This window comes from Balaenoptera borealis (assembly GCF_965194805.1).
Source record: "Balaenoptera borealis genome assembly, chromosome: 14".
NCBI classification, from domain to species: domain Eukaryota; kingdom Metazoa; phylum Chordata; class Mammalia; order Artiodactyla; family Balaenopteridae; genus Balaenoptera; species Balaenoptera borealis.
In genome coordinates this window covers 68,210,993-68,231,734 of record NC_138875.1, presented here as the reverse complement: position 1 = coordinate 68,231,734, position 20,742 = coordinate 68,210,993, and the positions used below count along the sequence as shown (strand labels likewise).

The 20,742-nt window shown below is 50.1% G+C and overlaps 1 long non-coding RNA gene across 2 annotated transcripts in view; it reads right to left on the bottom strand.

Annotated features, from left to right (window-relative positions):
- The window catches only part of LOC309611136, a 357,456-nt gene that overhangs the window by 14,396 nt on the left and 322,318 nt on the right, over positions 1–20,742 (bottom strand). The gene's annotated exons all lie outside the window — the stretch shown is intronic.

Below are 20,742 nucleotides of genomic sequence, written 5' to 3'. Positions count from 1 at the left end.
CTTGGGCGCACTGAAGTAGGGGAGGGAGATGTTGGTGGCCCCTGCATCCTATGGGGTTTTGATGCCAGAAGTCAAGTTCCTTTAAAAACCTGCGTGCTTGGCACCCTGCCAGAAGTGTGGAGAGTAACCAGTACTAATGACTCCCATTTGTTAAGCGCTCACCGTGCACCGGGCATTGTGGGAAGTTCTCTATGTGCAATTCTCTCAGTAGGTTGAGGTAAGGATTATGTCTACAACCCATTTTACAGGGAAAGAAACTGAGGCCCTGCATGGGCAAATGACTTGGAGAAGGTCACGCAGCCGGGAAGCAGAAGAGCCTGAATGCAGGTGTCTTTGACATCTTTCTGTATTTCTTTCTTTACCATGAACGTGTTTGATTTTTACTGTACGAAAACAAAACAATATAATCCACAGTAACAATAGCAGGAAGCAACGTTATCCATCTTGGTGCCCAAATATATTACATGTTATCTAGCCTCCTTCAATTCTCCCTTTCACACACACACACACACACTGGGGCTAACTGCTGTGGACAGTTTGGTGTCTATTCCTGCTGATTCCCCCCACCCCATCAGATACTAATTTATATGCAGATGTATAATTTTATAGGGCTTTCTAAGCCATACATATTTGCAAGATTTGATTTTTAAAAATCAATAGGAAATGTATTGCTTTTGCTATTGGGGAGAGAATAAAGATATTAAAAATTAAATCAAATTTCAAAACAGGACTGGGTTGGGCATTTCAAAACTGCCAAGGCAAAGTTCTATTCCAGAAAGTTCCGCACCAGCAAAGCTGGAGTCCCCCACAGAGATGCTCAGATCCCAGTGGCTAACCAGTTGTACTTGGCTGGGGTGGGGAGGGAGGGATGTCTCTAATTCCCACCAGCTCGCCCAGCCATCCCCTCCCCACTGCCCCTGGTCAATGAGCATTGTGTTCAGTTTGTGGACTCAGCAAAACACGCCTGCCCCGCTCGCTCCCTCCTCGGATAGGAAGGTGGTTGCCTACTAGCCCATTAATTCTGCTTTAATTGCTCCAGCTCTCAAATGGAGGCCTGAGCAGCTAATCTGGCCAGGCGGGGGTGGGGGTGGGGGTTCGCCTGGCAGCTGCTGTTCTACCAGCTCTGGGGAGATGCTCAAAGGGTCTGAGAAAAAGGAGTGATTCTCCGCGGGTCCCTCTGGGTGGTCTGGAGGGGAGGGGCCACTGGCCAGTGGGGATGTAGCCCAGAAAATGGACCCGAGAAGCGGCCACCAGCAAGAGAAGCCAAGGGGAGCAGTGGGAAGTGGAGTGGTAGCGTGTAGTCACCATCCACCGCCACTCCTCTGGCATTTATCGCTGTCTGACATTATCTTTGTTCTTTTCTTCCAGGGGTCTGCCTTCCCCATCCAAACGTCAGCTGTATCAGTGTTCACCTAGTGCCCAGTGTAGAGTAGGTGCCCAATAAATTGAGGTTAATTTAATAAACCTATTCTGCCCTTTCCAAATCGTCTCCTGCCTCCAACTGCCAGGGAAGTCTTGGGAGAATCTCAAGAGATGGATAAGGAAACTGAGGCCTGGAGAAGGGGCTTGGTTTCTTCAAGCCAGTGCCTGGCTCAGGCTGTCTTTCAACTTTGCTCGTATGAATGGCCCTCGCTTATCTTTGCAGGAGTGGTGTGACTCATCACCAGCTGCCCAGAACAGGAGGGGTTGGGGAGCGTCCACGCTACTTTCTGTTGAAAGTAGCTTCTGTATCAAACCCCTCCATGCCCTGGAAACAGCCTCATTATGCACCAAGAACAGAATTCTCCTCCCCTCTCTCTAGGGGGTGGCTATGAACCTACTCTCCAGGGGACCAGCAGGGCAGGCCCTGGAGAGGAAAATGATATGTAGCTAATCTCTGACCTTCAAATGAAGGCAGGGATTCATCAAGGATTTCAGAGGGAGGGGCGGGGTGGCTGCACAAGGGGGGGGCCTTGCCTAATTCGGTCCTCACCTCAAGTCACTCCTGGCTGCTGCGGATGCTCTCCAGGGTGTCGGGCCGGGGAAGAAAGGGGGTCCAGGATGGAAGAAGGAGGAGGTGAGGCGGGAGCGGAAGGGACAAGCCAAGCAGGATGGGAACAAAGGGGGCAGGAAGCAGAGGAAGAAAAAATGACAATAGACAAGGATGCCAGCCCATTTGGAGTGGTGGGAAGCACGGGAGGAAACCTGCAAAGGAAACATAAAGAGGAAGAAATAAAGGGTAAGAAGAAACTCAATAGAGCTTGAAACAAAGCCATGGAGAAAACAAAGGGAAAGAACAAATGCAAGCAGAGGAAGAAACAGCAGCACAAACAAGAAGAGAAGCCTGCGGAGGCCTCCAGAATGTCATGTGCCTATCCTGGGCGGGGGCTGCGTGCATCTGGGCCAACAGCATGGCCCCAGCCTTGCTCTGGTCCCTCACCTCAGCCCTGGTACCCACCAGCTCCCAGGAGCCTCTGGGGCAGACAGCTGGGCCTCCTCCTGCCTCTTCAGCCCAGCCTACTCTGATTGGCCAGTCTCCTAGGGCAGGGAGGCAGGCCACGCCCACCCATCTTTGCTCCACCAGGGTAGAAGCCCCAGAGACCCACGGGCTTCCTGAAGTGTTCTGAGCCACCCCAAGTCCTCCCTCCCCCTCCTTCCCCACCACCTAGAAAGCTGTCCAAGTGGAACAGCCTGCAGCTATTACAATAAACACCTCAGCCACAACCTGTCTCTGTTTTGCATATTAGCAGCCTTAATTCTGATGAAATATGCAAATGTATGCAAAATGAAATTCATCTCATAATGACACAAGGCGATTAAACAATTTTTATGCTTAAATATTCTGTTTAATGAAATCAAACAGACCTGCGCGTGTGACAAATTCTCCACAGCATGGAGAAATTAGTGGGGATATAAAAAAAAGAATACCAAACCAGTAGCACCCTCCAGCACGGCCCAGATCTACTTCACCTTTTTGGTGCGAAGAAAGGGGGGAAACGTGTGTTTTTGATAACCAAATGAACTGAAAATTACATTACTGAAAACTGCTGAAATAAGTTAGAAGCAGTATGCCTTTGTTTCTGGCTTTTGAGAGGAACCCCCAAGCCCCACCCCATACCTCCACAGTATGACCGTAATATATTTATGCTCCAAGTTGATGGAAGAAGAGAAGGTATGTGTGGACAGCAGGGAGGCCAATTCAGCCATCGTCTGGGTGCCCAGGAAATGGAGTGAGGAGCCCTTTGCCCACTTACCACCAGGAGGCTGGCTAGCAGTGTCTCTCAGCCAAACTTTCTTGTTTTGCTTACCTGGACAGAATGTGTTCTTGCTTTGGCCACTGGGAGATAGTTTGAGGGCATTGACGTTCTTAGCCCTGCTTGGGTAAAATCTATTTTGATATTTACCTGGAGGAGGAGAGGATGAAGAGATCAAGAAAGAGAAGGAGTAGGAGGAGGAAGAAAAAAGGGAATAAATAGCAGAGAAAAGAAAAGGATGAAAAGAAAGAAGTATAAGATGGGGGATAGAGTGAAGAAGGTATATAAAAAAGAGGGGTGAAAGGAGAAGGAGGTGGAAAGGTAAAGAAAAAGAATAAATAATGGCTAACATTTTTGAACCATAGGTGTGTGTTTTCTTATATATGATCTCCTTGAATTCTCCTATCATCTCTCTGAGTTTGGTATTATTATCATAACCACGTTGCATTAGTGATGAGGAAGCCAAGGTTCAGAGAGGTTAAGTAAGCTGTCCAAAATCACACAGCAGAGATGAGGGAGGGAGGATTCAGGATTTGAAGGCAGATGCATTGAAGCATTCTCCAAGGGGGTTGAGGATGGGCTGCTGGTCTACAAATTCCCCTTAAGAACTCTGGGATATTTGGGCAAATCTCCAAGTGCTAATTTGCACATGAACCCTTAGGGCTCCTGGGAAAAAGCCTTTTGGAGATTGAATGGAGGCCTGGGCATTGCATGTGCGCATTCAACAGCATTGCTTTCTCTGATCTCCTCATCTAGAGGGCCCAGCACCCAATTGGCTCTACTTCATCGTCATTTTACTATTGACTTGTTTGTTGCCATATTCCAAATAGAATGTGCTTTCCAGGAGGGCAGGGGCCCTGTGTGGCCTACACTCAGTGATTGTGCATTCTTCTTGCATCTCCCTTCCAGAAGCAAAGGCACCTTGAAATTGTCTGGGGGTGTTCCTCCAGGACCCCTAAAAATCCCCCCACTTATGGCTATGATTTATCAGGCACTGCTTATGTGCCTGTCACTATTCTAAGACCTAGTTCACATTATTATCTCATTTAATCCTCACAACAACCCTGTGAGGTAGGAACTAATATTATCCTCTTTGGCAAATGAGGAAACAAAGACTCAGGTTACCTGTCTGAGGTTACCCAGCTTGGCAAGGCCAAGATTGAAACCCAGGCAGTCAGGTTCCAACTGCCCTACTAATAACAACAACAACGATAATATAAATAATAACTTCTATGACTTGGCACATGCTTAGCACTGCCTCGAGCCCTCTCATAGCAGCCTTGTAAGGCAAATAGTATATTTATTTCCATGTTATCAGCGAGGAGATGGAGGCTCAGAGGAGGTCATTGATATGTCCAAGTTCATACAGCAAGTCGCTGGCTATGGAGACAAGTACTCAGCCTTGAGGCCAACATCTGTGGTGGTAAGGAAGCCACCTTGAATCCTCCAAGGGATTTCTAGAGAGTCTTGGCCATTTATCATTTCTGTCTCCTGGTTCTAAGGTTGATGGACTTTGAGACAAGGACATTTCATTAGAAAATTAGAAGTAGTTATAATTAATATTTCAATTATAAAACAGATCACTGATGAGCTATCAGCTTCATCACACTGCTGGTGACAGCCAAAGAAAGAGGGCATATTGCTTTCCTGGAAGTGAGAGACAGAGGGCTAGCCCCTTCCTATCTGCTTAGTGAGGAGTCACAGGCACTGGAATAGAATAATTAGCCCTGTTATCTTCAGGTGAGCACCATTATGATAAGATTGGCAGTCAGATGTCTCTGTTTCTAAGCCTGGTGCTGAAGGAGGCAGCTTAATATGATGGTTGTCATTTCAGCATAAAGTTACGAGAATATCTACAAATTCAAATTCATCCAACAAATATTTATCTGTGTGAAGCTCTAGGGAAGCACAGCTAAATAGGACATAGCTACTGCCTTCAAGCACGCCAGTGTAGTTGAGGAGACACACTAAAAGATTACAACAATAAATGTAAATGACACAAATGCAGTGCAGGAACAGGGCAGGCATTTCTTCACCATGGGGTATCAGGGAAGGCGGCCTGGAGGACATATGAACTGTCTTCCAATACAACTTGGAACTTGCCAGAAAGGACAGAGAACTTCCAAAGAGAGGAAAGCGCATAAGCAACAGTGTGGAAATGAGGAACAGCAGAGTGGAAGGCATGCATGGTTCACAACTGGTGCTGGACAAAGCCCTGGGGGAGAATAGTGGGAAATGAAGTTAGAGAAATAAGAGCAAAGACCAGATGTGAGAAAGTCTGTGTACTTATCCTTCCTCTATCACTGAATAAACTTGTGACCTTGAGGAGGTCACTTCCAATCCCAGAGCCTCAGTTTTCTCCATTTTGAGAAGGAGGAAGGATTAAACCCTCAGCTTTGGTGAACATCAAGCATGCCCGAGAGTGCTGTGCCATTGGACACTCTCCCTCTGTATAACTGAACATCTCAAATTCTAATTAGGAGATTATTATCAGAGACAAAAAGATGGAGGAGAAAATTATTCCCTATTTAGGCTTCCAGATGCTGCTTACCTTTCCATGTACCAAAAACAAGTGGCACCAGCTTGCCTAGGGCATGAATGAAAATCAAAGCCCTGTGTCCCCATTTCCCACCCCTGTCCATCTCCTCCTGCAAGTTTCTTCTATGAATCTCAGACACTATACTCTGCCTGTTTTCTCCCTCCATGGAAGCTCCCAAGGCTATGTAGGAAGTGGACCCAGGCACTATGAGCCACCTTCAGGGAATAGCACCAGATCCGGGAGTGTGGGCACACTGGGTTTCCAAACCAATTGGATGTGAATGGCCCTCCTAGGAAAATCCTGAGCTCACCATGTTTTTCCCTACAGGACCATCTTCCCCCTTAATAAAGACCCTCGGGGTACAAGTGGGAAAGAGTTCCCCCCACTCCCACCTCAAGGGACTTACAGTATAGAAGGTCTAATTCAGAAGCCCTAAAGATGACTTTTTCTTTCTTCCTTGCACTTTTCAGCATCTGTTCTTCCTTTCTCTCTTCCTCCCCTCTCTTCTTCCCTCCCTCCCTCCTTCCCTCCCTCTCTCCTATTTTCTTACACAACTGGAAAGTGTCAATTTTACAAAAACAATAAATCTACTTCCAAAAACAATATCAGTCGTCACCACACACTGGGACATTTTTGCCAAACTCCCCATCTCCAGCCAGTGGAGGGCTGTCAGGACCACTGCCCCTTGGCCGGACAATGTCCCAGTGGAACGTCCAACTCTCCCTTCAGAACCCCAGTTCTTAGCAGTTGCTCTCAACACCTCCCAGCTTCCCTTTGAACTCTGTGTCTTCGAGGTGACCACACAATGGAACCGAGTGTTCAGAACATCCATCGTCCCTCTGTTCTGCCCTCATCCTGGCGGGGAATAGCCTGTTCTCCCCAAAAGTGATGAGAGGAAATCTGGACAGAGTCCCACTTTGATTGGGGCCCACCCTTCCTTCCACTGGGTCTGCTGAAAGCCAACATTTCTTCTGGAACTGACCAAATAAAAAAAGAAGAAGAAGAAGAATAAAATCCCCAGCAAACCCCAAACCCCCAACCACCACCATGTTTCTGCTTTTCCATGGCAAGGACGAGCAGAAATCCGATCCCAATGCTTCATGGGCCAAACTAACTCCGTGTGGATTGTCAGTGAGGAGGGCTGAGCCCCAGGCTGAGTATCCTGCCTGGTGAGGGGGCTTAATGATTTGTGCAGACCTGCAGCGCTCCAGCTGGGGTCCAGAACGCTGTGCACTGATTTGGGAGGATTGAAAGACCCCACGCCTGTCCCCTCATGTGTTGTTGCCTTCTTTGCCGTTGCATAGTTCTCCCTGCCCCACAATGACTCCCGAGAAGCGTGAGAAAACCAAGGTGGATATAATCACATTCCCAGGCCTTAATTAATTTGGCATCATTTACTAATTAGCTACAGGTATCATTCAGTGTAACAGAGACTCCGGGGTTGCTCAAGCTAGAAGGGTCCTCAGGACCACCAGACTCGATCCCCTTCAGTCCACAGAGAGGAAGATTGGGCCAGGGAGGAAAGGGAATGGCCCAGGATTACCCTGTGAGTGACGGGGCTAGCCTGGGATTTGAGGCTGGGTCTCCTGATTTCAAGTCTTGTGTTCCTAGCTCTAATTCTCACTCATTTGATTTCCTTCTGTTTCTTCGTGCACTGTATTTGTTCACTGTGTCATCCCACTCTCCCTCTGTTCAATATACTCCAATCACACAGAGCTTTTAAATTTTTCTGCAAACTCATAACTACCTCAGGGGCTTTGCGTTTGCTGTTCCTGGCTGCATCCCCATGTCTTTGCATGGTTGTCTCCTAGTTATTCAGGTTTTAGCTTAACTGTCATCTCTTCTGAAAGACCTTCTTCAACAAAATCTGTGTGGCAGACAGATCTTAGTATGTCCCCAATAATTCTTTTTTTAAAATTGAGATATAATTGACATATACCATTGTATTATTTTCAGGTATACAATATAATGATTCAATATTTGTATATATTGAAAAACGATCACTACAATAAGACTAGTTGGACCATAAGTCCACCACAACAATAGTTACAAACTTTTATTCTCCTGATGAGAAGTTTTACCATCTATGCAACTTTCAAATATGCAATACAGTATTATTAACTATAGTCATCATGCTGTATATTACATTAGAGCTGCATCATCATTTTCACCTGTTGTCTGGGCAAAGTTCAGCAGTGTGCTGACACCATGTCGGTGAGGGTGCTGGGAGCAAAGTCCTGATCACCTGGAGAAGCAAGTGCCATGATAGTGCCAGCCCAGGGAAGTCATGAAAAGTACTAGGCAGCACCCAAAGCCCCCTGCCACCTCCCAGGACAGCCTCTGCTCAGATTCGCTGTATCCTACCTTGCTGTCCTCAATGCTCCCTTCCTCCTACATGGCAGATCTGAACTAAGACAGCTCTGGCCACCCAGCAGTGGGCTCCAGTGGGCCCCAGGCTCACCATCAGACGTGGTTAACAACCCACCTGTCTTCAGGTCAGCAGAGGGAGGGACACTGGTCTGTACAGTGGAAAGACGACGTCTTTACTGGACGAGGCAAAACATTTTGCAAAGGGTGGGGCCATTCCACATGGAGCTGGAGAATACAGAGTTGGAACCCAGACTTGAGTTCCAATGGTGGCTCTGCAACTAACCAACAGGGCAACTAACCAGTGTGCAAGGGGTGAGGGGGGCTTGCCCTCACCAACCCTCAGTGTATATGAAATGGGGACACCAGACTTGGGTCTCCCTGAGGCTCCTCCCAGCTGGGGTGATTCTGTGGTTTCCGAAGAGCATTTGGAGTTCACTCTGGGCCCCCTGGTCTCAGACAGATGTAGACAAATTGGCTTGGGGCCAGCACACTCCGGCTGCCATGATTAAGGGGAAGGGGAGATTGGCGCCGTGGAAGATTAAAGGCGCTGACACCTCTGTGCTTGGCTGGGCTGCAGTTAAAGGGCGGCTGACAAATGTCTGGTAGAGGAGGGCAGGAGATGCGACTCTGGCTGGGGGCCGGGGGGACGGGGCGGGCAGCCACTACCGGCAGGATGGGCTAACAAGGGGGCGACTCGAGGCAGTGCCTACCATGAGGCCCAACACGAGACACATATGCAATAGCTTGGTAAGCTAGGCAACGATAATATTCACCCCTCACCGCCATCACCATCACCATCACCTCTTTCCTGGACCACGGCCTCCTAACAGTGTCCCTGGGCCCAACATTTCCCCTTTAGTCTGTACTTAACACATCAGTCAAAGTACTCTTTTCAGAACATGTCAAATCACACAATTGCTGTGTTCAAAATCCTCTGATAAGTCCCGTTTTACTCCGAGAAAAGCCCTTGTGATGTCCACAAGGATCTGCCCGATCATCTCCCTGACCCCATCCTCTGCTTCTCTCCTCCTCCTCATCTCCCAGGATGCACCCCAGGGCCTTTGCACTGACCATACCTCTGCTTAGACCACTTTTACCCCAGATAATTCCCTGCCTCATGCTTGCTGCCTTTGGCTCTCTACTCAATGACACATTTACGCTGAGGCCTGGCCACCCCATCAAGATTTCAACCCCCTTCAACACACTCTATCCTCTCCACCTGCTTTATTTTCTCCCAAAGCATGTACCTTCATTAACTTATTCTATAGTTTATTTCATCGTATCTGTGCCTATCTCTCCCATTTGATCGTAAGCTCCAGGAGAGCTGTTTTCTTCCCTGCTCTATCACGAGTGCCTAGAAAGGTGATCGGCCCTTAGTAGGTGCTCAAAAAACACTCGTTGACCATTGACTATATGTTACCTACCACTTAGAGAGCCCTTGCTCCCCTCCAGGTGCTGTGCTGTGTGTTTGTGGTCTAGTATTTCCTCTATCCCTCACAACAGACCAAGGATGCAAGGAAGGTTTCCATTATCCCTGCTTTACAGATGGGGAAGCTGAGGCCCAGAGAGGTGAGGTCTGGTGATATGCCCAGTGCCTTGTGGTTGGAAACGAGTAGCACTGGGTTTTAAGCCCAGCCCAGCGCCACTCCCGAGCCTGGTCCTGCCCCTTGGTGACATGCTCTGCTGTCTTTGATGAAGGGCCACTCAACTAACGGCCTTTGCATATGGCTCATTGCACCAAACCTCACGAGGGTTCTGGGAAGTGAGATTACTCTTTCTATCATAGCGATGGGGAAACTGAAGACACAGAGAAGTTGCTTCTCAAAGGTCACACAGCCAGCAAGGAATCTGGGACTTGAGCTGTGGTCTTGGATGCCCAATCCAGGCTCGCTCTCCACTTTGCCTCCTTCCCTGGGTGACCTGTAGGACACAGACATGCCTGGAGCATCCTCTCTGTACCCTAGAGGCCCATAGTTCCCCTGAGAGTCACAGAAGTGGAAACAGAGGCCAGAGAGGGCCTCAGCTGGACAAGAGTGCTGTGATTCGCAGTTGGGGTTGAGTCACCATCCGGGCCTTTCCAGCTCAACCACTGCTGCTTCCCCCTCCATGCACCACCCAGCTTTTGGCTCTGTGGCCTTGATGGTGGGGTCTCTGCCTTGATGTCACATGAGTACATCGGCCAAGGGCACTGCCTCCCAAAATGCCCCTGCAGGTCCTAGGACAAAGAGCCCTTGGATCACAAGATTGGGTATCCGGGGGCCACAGGGACTGCAGCCACATCTCACACCAGGCCTTTCCTTGCAGTTGTGATTAAAGAGGCATCTGTGCCAACAGCCCTCCATGTCCATCCTTGCGCCCAGGTTGTGCACCTGGGGACCTCTTCAGTCTTGTTCACCCCAGTAACCAACATTCAGTGGATGTTTGATTCATGTCTGTTGAATGAATATTAAACCGAAAGGACTCACCCTCTCTAGTAATAAACAGACTTCCCGAGAGCTTGTTATTCTCCAGGTCCTGTGCTAACACACTCACGTGTACTCACCCAGTGTAATTCTCACAACGATCCTGTAAAGTCAGTTCCACAATGTCTCCATTTTACTGTTGAAGACACTGGACCAGAGAGGTTAAGTAACACGTCTAAGACCACACAGCCAGCGACTGTGTGTAAGGGTCAGAATCCAAGCATTCAGACTTCATAGTCCTTGCTCTTAACCACCTTCTCCCGATACCACCAGACAACCCCTCAGCATCTTTATCTGGAGTCGGGGACCCCAGCACAGAGTGTCCCTGAAACACGATCCCCGTGGCAGAGCTTGCAGCCGGCACAGAGTATCCAGCAGCAAGAGCAGAAGTGAATGGAGTCTGGTTTTCCCAGGCCACCACACGGTCATATTCTCCTCCATAAAGGCCATTTGAGAAATGAATAACTAAAGGCAGTGTCAGCTTTATACCTATGTAAGATGTTGTACATAAAGAAATTCACAAATCAGGGGAATAGCCCTCATCCTTATTTTTGCATTGTAAAATGTGGTCTCGGCAGGCATCCCTCCTTTCCTCCAGGGCTAGTGTCAGCCCAGCCGCTCGCTGCAAGCAGACTGTCCCTGGACCCAGGGAGCCAGTGGCATATGGGAGGACACTCAAGTGCTTACGTGCCGTGCTGTGGTTTCCCCCGTGGGTTCAGAAATGAGGAGGAAGTTGCTAATAAAAGTAAGCGTAGCAGCTGCAAGCTTCCGGGGGCTCACCCTGGGCCGGGCACAGTTAACACCTTACAGGTACTTCTTACGTACATTTTACAGATGGAAACACCGAGGCTCAGTTTAAATCCTGGCCTGAAGGTAGATTGCACAGCTGCTGAGTGGGCAGCAGAGACAGACTTCCGCCCACTCTCCCCCTGGCCACTGCCAGTCACCGGTGTGCCCTCGGGGCCAGCCCTTCTCCCAGCCATGCTTCTGCCAAGGCTGCCCGCTGGGGAGCTCGGCAGTGGCTCGAGACAGTGTCTGCATACAGCTTGGGAGAAACCCAAGTGCCATTTCCACCTGATAATAAATATGTGTCAGAGAGGACTCGATCCAAGTGACCTTGGGCTATGGGGCCACTGGACCGTGAAAAGCCTTTGACAAAATCCTTTTGCCTCGAAAGGCTGAATCCAAATTACAGACGATTATGGACGCTTGGCATGAATTCCCCAGTTGGCCCTTTATTTCTCGTGGACTGGAATGTCTCCTCTGCGTTGGAAAGGATCCCAGCCAGGCCTGGGACCGGCCGCCTCACCCTCCCTGGCAGCGTCCACTTCCTCCAGAGCCAGAGGGGAGCCCCCAACCTGCTTCTCAGGTTCATCAGATAATCATGACTGGTGGTTACACCAGCACTGCAAAATCCAACCACCACCACCATGACACTCACCAGTTACTGAGCGCCTACTGTATGCCAGGCCCTTCACCAGCCCCACTGGGTCTCTGAACAAGTCTATGAGGAAAGTACCTACTGGTTCTGTTTCTCTGGAGAACCCAGGCTAATACATAGTATTGTTATTCATGTGCCCATTTAGCGGATGGGGAAATTGAGGCTTGCCCAACCAAAGTGACTTCCTGCAGGCCCAGAGCTGGCACAGGGCTGAGGAGGCTTATGAATCTATCCCGAGAGAGACCGAATGACTCAGGGTCAGGGGCATTCAGGAACATTTTTTCCCAGGGAGGCGAGCTTGGTCTGGCTTTCCAGGTCTTCCCCAGAGTGGCCTCAAGTTGCCTTCCCTGGGTGCTCCCCCTGCCTTCTGGACATCTGCTCTCACCCTCGCGGCCCTCCCTCCATGGATATATCCTGGCTTGCAGTCACTGCTGCACATCTGTCCCTTCCTCCTTGCACTTACCGTGCGGTCCTTATCTCCAGGAAAGCCGTACTCCTGGCATCCTGGCTTGAGCTCCCCTTTCCCAGAAGCCTTGACTGGTCCCCACTCCCTTTGCTGGCTCTGACGCTGTCATATCTCCACGTGCCCCCATCTCCCCAGCTGCTCTGTGAAGGGTGGACCCTGTCCTCTACACCCTTGCCTCACTTTCCCCCAGGGTGAGGACACTTGGAAGTGCAAAGGCATCTTATTAATAGATGACTTAACTGATGGATGAGGAGCGATGCCCTCCCAGGAATCACACTGTGACTTCTTCTCCCGCCCAGAGACCAGCCCACTGGTCCAATGTCCCAGGGTGATGTGCGTTATTGTATGTGTGTTGGCGGGAGAGAGAGACAGAGAGGTAGAGAGAGAAAGAAGAGATCCTTAAGCAGAGGAAAAACTCCCTAAGTCACAAGAAGCTCTGAGTTCCCCCAAATGCTTAACCAAGATAAGAGGGATGTAGCTGATGTCAGAAAGGTTGTTAGGAGATTAACATGAGATTCAGGGGGGAGGGTACAGGGAGAGAGAAGTAAGAGATGAGAGGTGGGGAAGAGGCAGGACTCGGGAGGGACTTCAAGTGAAACCCAGAAGATGAACAGGGAATTTTTAGGCCAAGAAAGGCAGCCACCGACCCCTCAGCCCTGAGGAAGGGAAATCAGTGGCTGCAGGGACCTGGAACAATGAGGCAAAAACAAAGAGAGGGGCCAGAAGGGAGAGAAGCAAAGAAGGAGCTCGGGGGCAGCGCTGCAGACCCCGCCCCCGCCACCCCATCCCCGGACAAGCTCGGCCTCCGCTGTCATCTCTGTCAACCCTCTGCGCAAGCCTGCAAGACAAGAGTTGTGATGCCCATTTTACAGATGCAGAAACTGAGGCTCAGAGAGGGGCAAATGCTGCTCAGGCGACCCCACCTGCAGGTGGCAGAGCCAGGAATGAACCTGGGTCTATGTGGCCCGGTGCCCAGGCTCCCGCTGCCAGGGATGCAGAGCTGAGAGGGGAAAGGGTTAGAGGTGAAGGGGTGGGTCGGGGATGACAGGAGAGTGGACCCAGGTCATGAGGGGGAGAAAACCTGGGGGCAGTATGTCCTCTCCAGGGCCCCTCACATGCCCGCCTGACCCCTCCACCCTCGGCCAGGACAGAATTAAGGAAACGGCATTGCCTCTCCTGGCCTGGACATGTACTGAGGGAGCATCCTCCCCCAGGACCTGGTGGGAACAGAGCTGCCTGGGCCCCAGCTGCCTGCCCAGCTAATGAGCCCAGGAGGAAGCTGATCCAGCCCCATGAACCTGGACACAGGGCGGCAGGCAGGAGGGGGCTGGAGCCACTGGGCTGCTCACCCCTGGACCTGGTGAGATGCCTGCTGAGGCCAAAAAGGTCCCCAGGAACTCGGCAGACAGGGGAGCCTTATCAATCCCAGCTCCTGGAGCCTTTCTCTCCTCACTCAGGGGCCAAATATGTGCCCTTATCACACAGACCATCTCCTCACTCCCTTGAAATACCACACGTTGCTGATGGGGAGGTCAAGGGTTCAGTTTAGAGCTGACAGGGCCCTCAGAGGGCAACAGTTCCCTTTTCTTTGTTGAGATGGGGAAACTATGGCCCAGAGACAGCAAGCTACTTGGGTTAGGTCACACAGCAAGATGGGACAGGGCTGGGATTCAAGCTCGCACGTTTGTTCTCCTAGACTCCTAGAGGTTCTTTGCAGCCCTAGGCATGTCTCTCCTGGGGAGGAGGTGATTCCATTTGCCCTGGGAGTGAGTAGAGCATGTGATGTGATTTGCTCTTGTAAAGGCAGGAGATGAGAAAGTTAAGAACCTGGCTGTTGCCGGCACTTACATAAGGCTCACTCTACCAGAAACTGTTCTAAGAAATTGAAGTGTATTAGCTTATTTAATCCTCCCCCAAACCCTACTACAGCACGACTATTATCCCAGTTTTCAAGTGAAGAATATGAAGCCCAGAGAGGTTAAGTAACTTGCCCAAGGTCACACAGCCAATTAGTGGCAAAGTTGGCTCTTGATCCAGAGTCCCCACTTTATTATGTATGTAGCCTCCCCATGGAGGATGGGGTCAAGCTTCCCTCGGGGTGAGCAGATTCAGGGCCTGAGCCAAGGACCTTCCGGGCAGGTAACACCCTGGGGTAGCTCACAGCCTGGGGCGGTGGCTAGCAGTCATGAATTACCCTCCAGTCTGATATTCTGATGACTATCAAGGCTGGGCACAGAGTTAATCTCACTGTCCAATACCTAATGCGAAAATTGTTCGGGGCAGTTGAGCCCCAGCCTCATGTCTGCTCATCACCAAGAGCTTGTCCTGGACCCCTGGTCTTGGGTGGGTGGTGACATCAGGGGCTCTAAGGCCAGCCTGCCCAGATCTGCCTTTGGCCAACTGTGCGACCTTGGCCAAGTTACTTAACCTCTCTTGGCTTTACTTTCCTCATCTGTAAACTGGGGATAAGACTACTTGCCTCTTAGGATGAAGATGAAAGTTGTGATTAAATGTAAAATGCTCAGAACAATGCCAGGCCATCCTGGTGCTCCATACACATCACTCTGACTATCGCTACTTCAGCTGCTATCCCGGAGGGGGGCTATGGCACAAAGGGAAGGTGCTATCGCAGAGACCCCAACAGGATGAGATCTCTGCCACCCGCTGTCAACCACAAATATTTATTGGGTATCCACTGAGCGCTAGGCCCTGTGCATCGAGGGCCTTGGTGAACAAGGGGGCGCCATCCCTGCCCCACAGACCTCCCAGCGCGGCGGGGAGGCGGATGAGTTGGTGGTCCCCGAGTGACCAGGGCTGCAGAGAGAGCCCTGAGGAGACCCCCGAGACAGCCGGGGTGAGAGCTGGGCAGCTGCCTGCAGGAGAGACCTGCAGGACGGGTTGGACGTGGTCAGAAGAAGGGGAGTGAGGAGAGGCTGCGGGGACCTGCAGAGGCATTCCACGCAGACACCTCCCCTACAGTGGCATCCCTGGCCAGGACTGCGGGGGCACCCCGAGGCCGTGCTTATCGCTCTCCCGGAGTGTCTGGAGCGGCCCGGTTCCTGTCAGCTGTCCATCCAGACGGGCTCTGAATCAGTGGGCTCTTCTCTCCCCCGGATGCAGTCGGCACAGAGCCTGGACCCCAGCCAACACTGTAGCCCAGAAGCCCATCCTTCAGCGTGTCTGCCTTCCAGGCTCACGGACCGTCGGCTCTGAGATGCACCTGCCCAGGGCAGCAGGGGCGGTTGGACACCTGGCCTGGCTCACATCAGCCAAGAGATGTTGCAACATGGGAACGGCAAGGATCAGACAGGCCCGTGTTTGAAGCCAGACTCTTATCAGGCTGGAAGACTGCCTCAGTTTCCTCATCTCAAAATTGGGTCCTAGTCACAGGACCCATCTCCTTGGGAGGCTGAGGATTAAATGAGGCAATGGATGGGACCACACCTGATAGGGTCTGGCATATCTTGCCTCTCTCATTAAATACATACCCTCAAGCGCTAAAGCTTGTTTTATGGGATCAGTGCAATTACCCATAGATAGCTTTGGACAGAATCCACTTCTGGGTTAATGTCTCCAGATTATTCCATAAACTGCTCCCAATATATCTTCTTAATGCATTTGTATTTGTTTGCCAGTTTTACAGGAACCTGTTTATTTAGAAACGGAGGAGTAACCCCAGTCCTAAAGGTGCAGTACCTGGTCTTCCCGTCCCTCCGGCCTGATTTCTCAGCCCCGGAGAATGCAGAAGTTTTAGATCGCAAATTATAGAATACATTTGAAGGTGAATAGTGTTATGGGAAAGAAACAAGCACATCAGGGCAGGTGGGATTTGTTGTCCTGTGGGTGGGAGGGCGTGTTAGAATTTTAATAAAACTACTATATATAGTTTGGCTTTTAAAATTTCCACTTTTGTCATCTTATAATGTACATAATCTGTGGCTACAGTAGTCCATGATCACATAATAAACATGTGTATATGTTTATACATATGTATAAGCACATTTGTATATGTCCATGTATCTATTTATTGGGGTTGAGTTTGAATAGTTTGGACCCCCCTGTGTTATACAGACACAGTAGCATGGCTCTGCAGTTGAGGAGAGCTGGAAGACCCAGGCTTCACCTCTAGGGCACTGTTTGTCCCCCAAGGTGGTCTTAGAAATCAGCCCTCTCCCTGTAAATTCTGGATCATTGCTCAGTGCACTTTTGAAGGCACTGATCCCAACCTCTCCATTTCATAGATGGGAAATCAAGGCTCAGCCAGGAGCCACGCCTCACCCAAGGACCCACAGCTGGTGAGTGGCACAGCGGCGACTATAACCTGGTCTTTGGATTCCCAGGGGCTCTTTCCTGTGTGCCAGAACCATGTGACACTGCCTGGAAATGCTGGCCCAAGACCGAGGCAGTAGAAATGCAGGAAGATGAAGACCCAGGCCCAGGCCTGAGATTTTTCTTCTCGTCCCTCGCCTGCCCAAGAGGCCACTTAAGCAGCATATAACTGCCCTGTGATGTATCGAACCCCCTCTCTGTGCATAAATGCAGCGGGTCAAGCGCCAGGCAGAAATGCCACATATATTTCCTCCCATTAGATGAAATATACCCCTAATTTGGCTGGGGTTTTGTTTTATTAGACCTATGGCAGTGTGGGGGCCCTGCTGCAGAATAACCTTCCCCTGATTGCTTAGTTCTCTCTCGAGGATGCTGAGGACCCGAGCAAGGGGGAAAAGAAATGCCCCGACCTATTATTTCTCAGTACGCATTCCCAGAACAAAGATCTTTTCCGGCCAAGGAGATGTTGGTGTGGCAATTCAAAGACACCCCTCCTGGAAGAATGTTCTTGGGGCTGGGGGGGCAGGAGACCACGTTCCAGCGCCAACTCTCTCAGTTACAGATGGGAGACTGGGGCACGTGGCCGCACCCCCCTCCCTGCCCCCCTGACTGCCTCAGTTTCTCCATCAGAATGGTTGACAACAGAACCTCCCTCCTAGACTTGCCTCGAGGATTAAATAAAGGAAAAAATGCACAGTGCTTAGCCAGTGACCGGCCCAGAGAGGGTATTCATATACCCCCAAAGTGAAGTCATTGTTTGCAAAGAGATGTGAGTTTCTTGACCCCCTATTGGTGAACTCTGCTGGACTGAGTGACTTTTTTTCCTACTTTTTTCCCTTAGGGTGGCCTTATACTAACTAGTTAACCCCACAGAAGACCAATGCGTGTGCCTCAGGGCCACTGATTTGTCATGGGAGGGGGGGAGCTATAACGGTCATGGGGGTGGTCTGACTGAGCCCTGGTGCATCCTCCCAGGAGTCCCACGCCAGCAGCCATGATTGCAGGGCTCAGGTATTAAAGATACCTGATCAGTGATGCCAAAGCCGAAGGGCACCAGGCTCAGGTGGGCTCTCCGTCATTCTGGAGTTTGGGGGACACTGGTCACCTTTCTTTATTTTAGCTCCGAGGACCTTGCCCTTTGCTGCACATTACCATCACCCGGGGTACTATAAAAAATATCCACCCCCATCCCAGACCAATTAAAATTAAGTCAGACTGGGGTTGTGGGAAAGGAGGGGTCCTACTTTTTAAAGCCCCCCTGCGTGATTCTAATGAGTTGCGGGGTAAGAGTCACAGCTTAGCCATTTTAATGTGATTGAGGAGACCAGCCCTTAATTCTGTTTATTTGTCCTGCAAAGGTTTCAGTGGGAGATTTTCCCGGTCAAGTTGGACCTGGGTCAAATCTTACCCTTGTGTGGTTCCCCCCAGTTCCTACCCCATTCACCTCCCTAAATCTCAGTTTCCACAACCCTAAGGGGGTGGGTTAGTAACCTGTCTCCTGGGACAGGTGGGAGGACCCAGCACGGCAGTGCAGATACCGCGCTCTGAATGGTGCCTGGCACCCAGGACGTTCCATCCCCCTGGGGGCGTTACTATCATTGCTCCAGACCAGGAGTCAGGCAAACTCACCGTCAAGGGCCAGGTAGTAAGTATTTTTCAGTTTTGCAAGCCAGACCTTCTTGGTCACAGCTACTCAACTCTGTCCTTACAACCCAAAGCCACAGACAATATGCAAATGGATGGCTGTGTTCCAATAAAGACTTGTTGACAAAACAGGTGGCAGGATGGATCTGGTCCATGGTTTTGGGACACCTGGTCTAGGAGATGTTCTGATTTTGGACCCTAGAGCACAGACAGGCTGGTTTTATCTGTTACGTTTCGAGTTTATGGTCTAATACTGGCAGTTTTGAGGGGAACTTGGTGTCTTTATCTGTGTTTTTTACACACAACACTCACCGTAGAGGATATTTACATGAGAACCTTATGAAATAAGTTTTGTTGAAATGCCTCGTACATCATGGGCTCTTTGAAAGTGTTGTTTTCCAATTCTTTCAACTTCCCATTTTTCCAATGAGAAGACCTTAGGAAAAGGATGATTCAGGCATTGTTTACCTGGCACCCACTCTGTGTCATTATTTTACACACATCATCGTAGTTAATTCTCTAGCAACCCTACAAGTGCACACCATCTTCATCCCCTTTGTCCAGAGGGGGAAACCAATACTTCGAGAGGCACGGACTTGCCCAAGGTCACACAGAGGTGGGATTCAACCCAGTCTGTGTAACCCCAGAGTATACATGTCTCCACGCCTCTTTTCTGCCATCAGCTAAGGGCTCCGGCACTTGGACGTGGACCGGCAGGAAAAGCCAAGATGCTTTATCCACACCTGGAGGAGGCAGCACATAAGTTGACAAACAAGGAACAAACCTATCTCTTTCATTTTGAGTGTTTATAAGCCAGGCTCTGCACCCTCAGAGTCCCTCCTGCAGGAAGCTGGGGTTTCCACGTGGTTATCCAGCAAGCATCCCTTCTGGAGCCTGGGAAGGGGAAAACTGTGTTTTGGAGTTCCTCTTCACCAGCCCAAATCATCCCTCTATTTTCAAGAGCCTCACGGAACCCAAACACGTGGGGAGATGCTATCCGTCAGAACAAGGCTCCCGAGCACGACCCCCTATTTCTCACTGCGAGCAGCAAGGGAGGGGCAACGATCCACGCAGGTGTTTTTCCTCTGCGTAATTCCATTTGGGTCTCGACTTACCTGATCCTCTAATTCTAATAGGGGCTTTATTGCCTTGTGATGTGAAAGCCTCAGAGCTCAAAATCCTTTTTCTTTTAAGCTTCCAGAAACTGAAGACCCTATTCGGGGCTGAGCCAGAGATCTATCGGCCCTGGTGGAGGAGCATTATCCCCAAGTCATCGCACTTGCTTACAAATCTGTCGAAGAGGTTCCTCTCCTTTTCTTTCTTTTTCTTCTTTTTTTTTTAAAAAATTTTTATTGGAGTATAGTTGATTTACTATGCTGTGTTACTCAATATCCTTTTCTTTCTCTTTTAAGGAGTTGGGTGACGGATAGCAACCGAGGAGGGACGATGGGTTCTAGGGGAATGAGCTTTGAGGACTGAGTCCGGGGTTCACTGCCAATTGCTGTCTGGCCACTGTGGGCCTCAGTTTCCCCTGCTCTGAATCTCTGGTATACGTTGTTCTCTTTCTCTGACCCAGAGGACCTCTTATCCCCGTCTGAGGGCATGAGCTCCTTGAAAGCAGAGAGACTTTCTTCAATTTCACTTCTCTGGTCCTCCACCCATGGCCATCTCTGCAAACAGCATGGCCCCGCACCAAGTACCTGGATGTATCTCTTTGCCCCTGTGCCTCACCGCTCACATTCAACCCCGCCTTGGGTAGGATTGGCGGATTCCACCTCTACGTGAGTTTCCAAAGTATCTAGTTTTCCCCACCCCTGTTGCCAGCCTCGTCATGTCCTTTCTCTCCCAGACACTACGGCAGCCTCCTGAGAGGTCTCCAGGCGTCCCCCCATCCCCAATCCATTCTCCAGCCTGAAGGCATTTTCAGATTTTCTCTCAGCTCTCCTTGGCCTAAAACCTTTTAATAGCTTCTTCATACATTTAGAACCAGGGCTAGCAAACTACAGCCCGTGGACCAAATCCAGCCCGCCGCCTGTTTTTGTAAATAAACTTTTATTGGAACACAGCCACGGTCATTTGTCTGAGATTTTTATCCACCTGCTTTTGCACTACAAAGGCAGAGCTGAGCAGTTGCAAGAGAGACCATATGATCCGTCAAACCTGAAATATTTATTATCTGGCCCTTTACGGAAAATGTTTGCAGAACCCTGACTTGGAATAATACCCAAATTCCTCACCAGGGCCTTAGTAAGGTGATC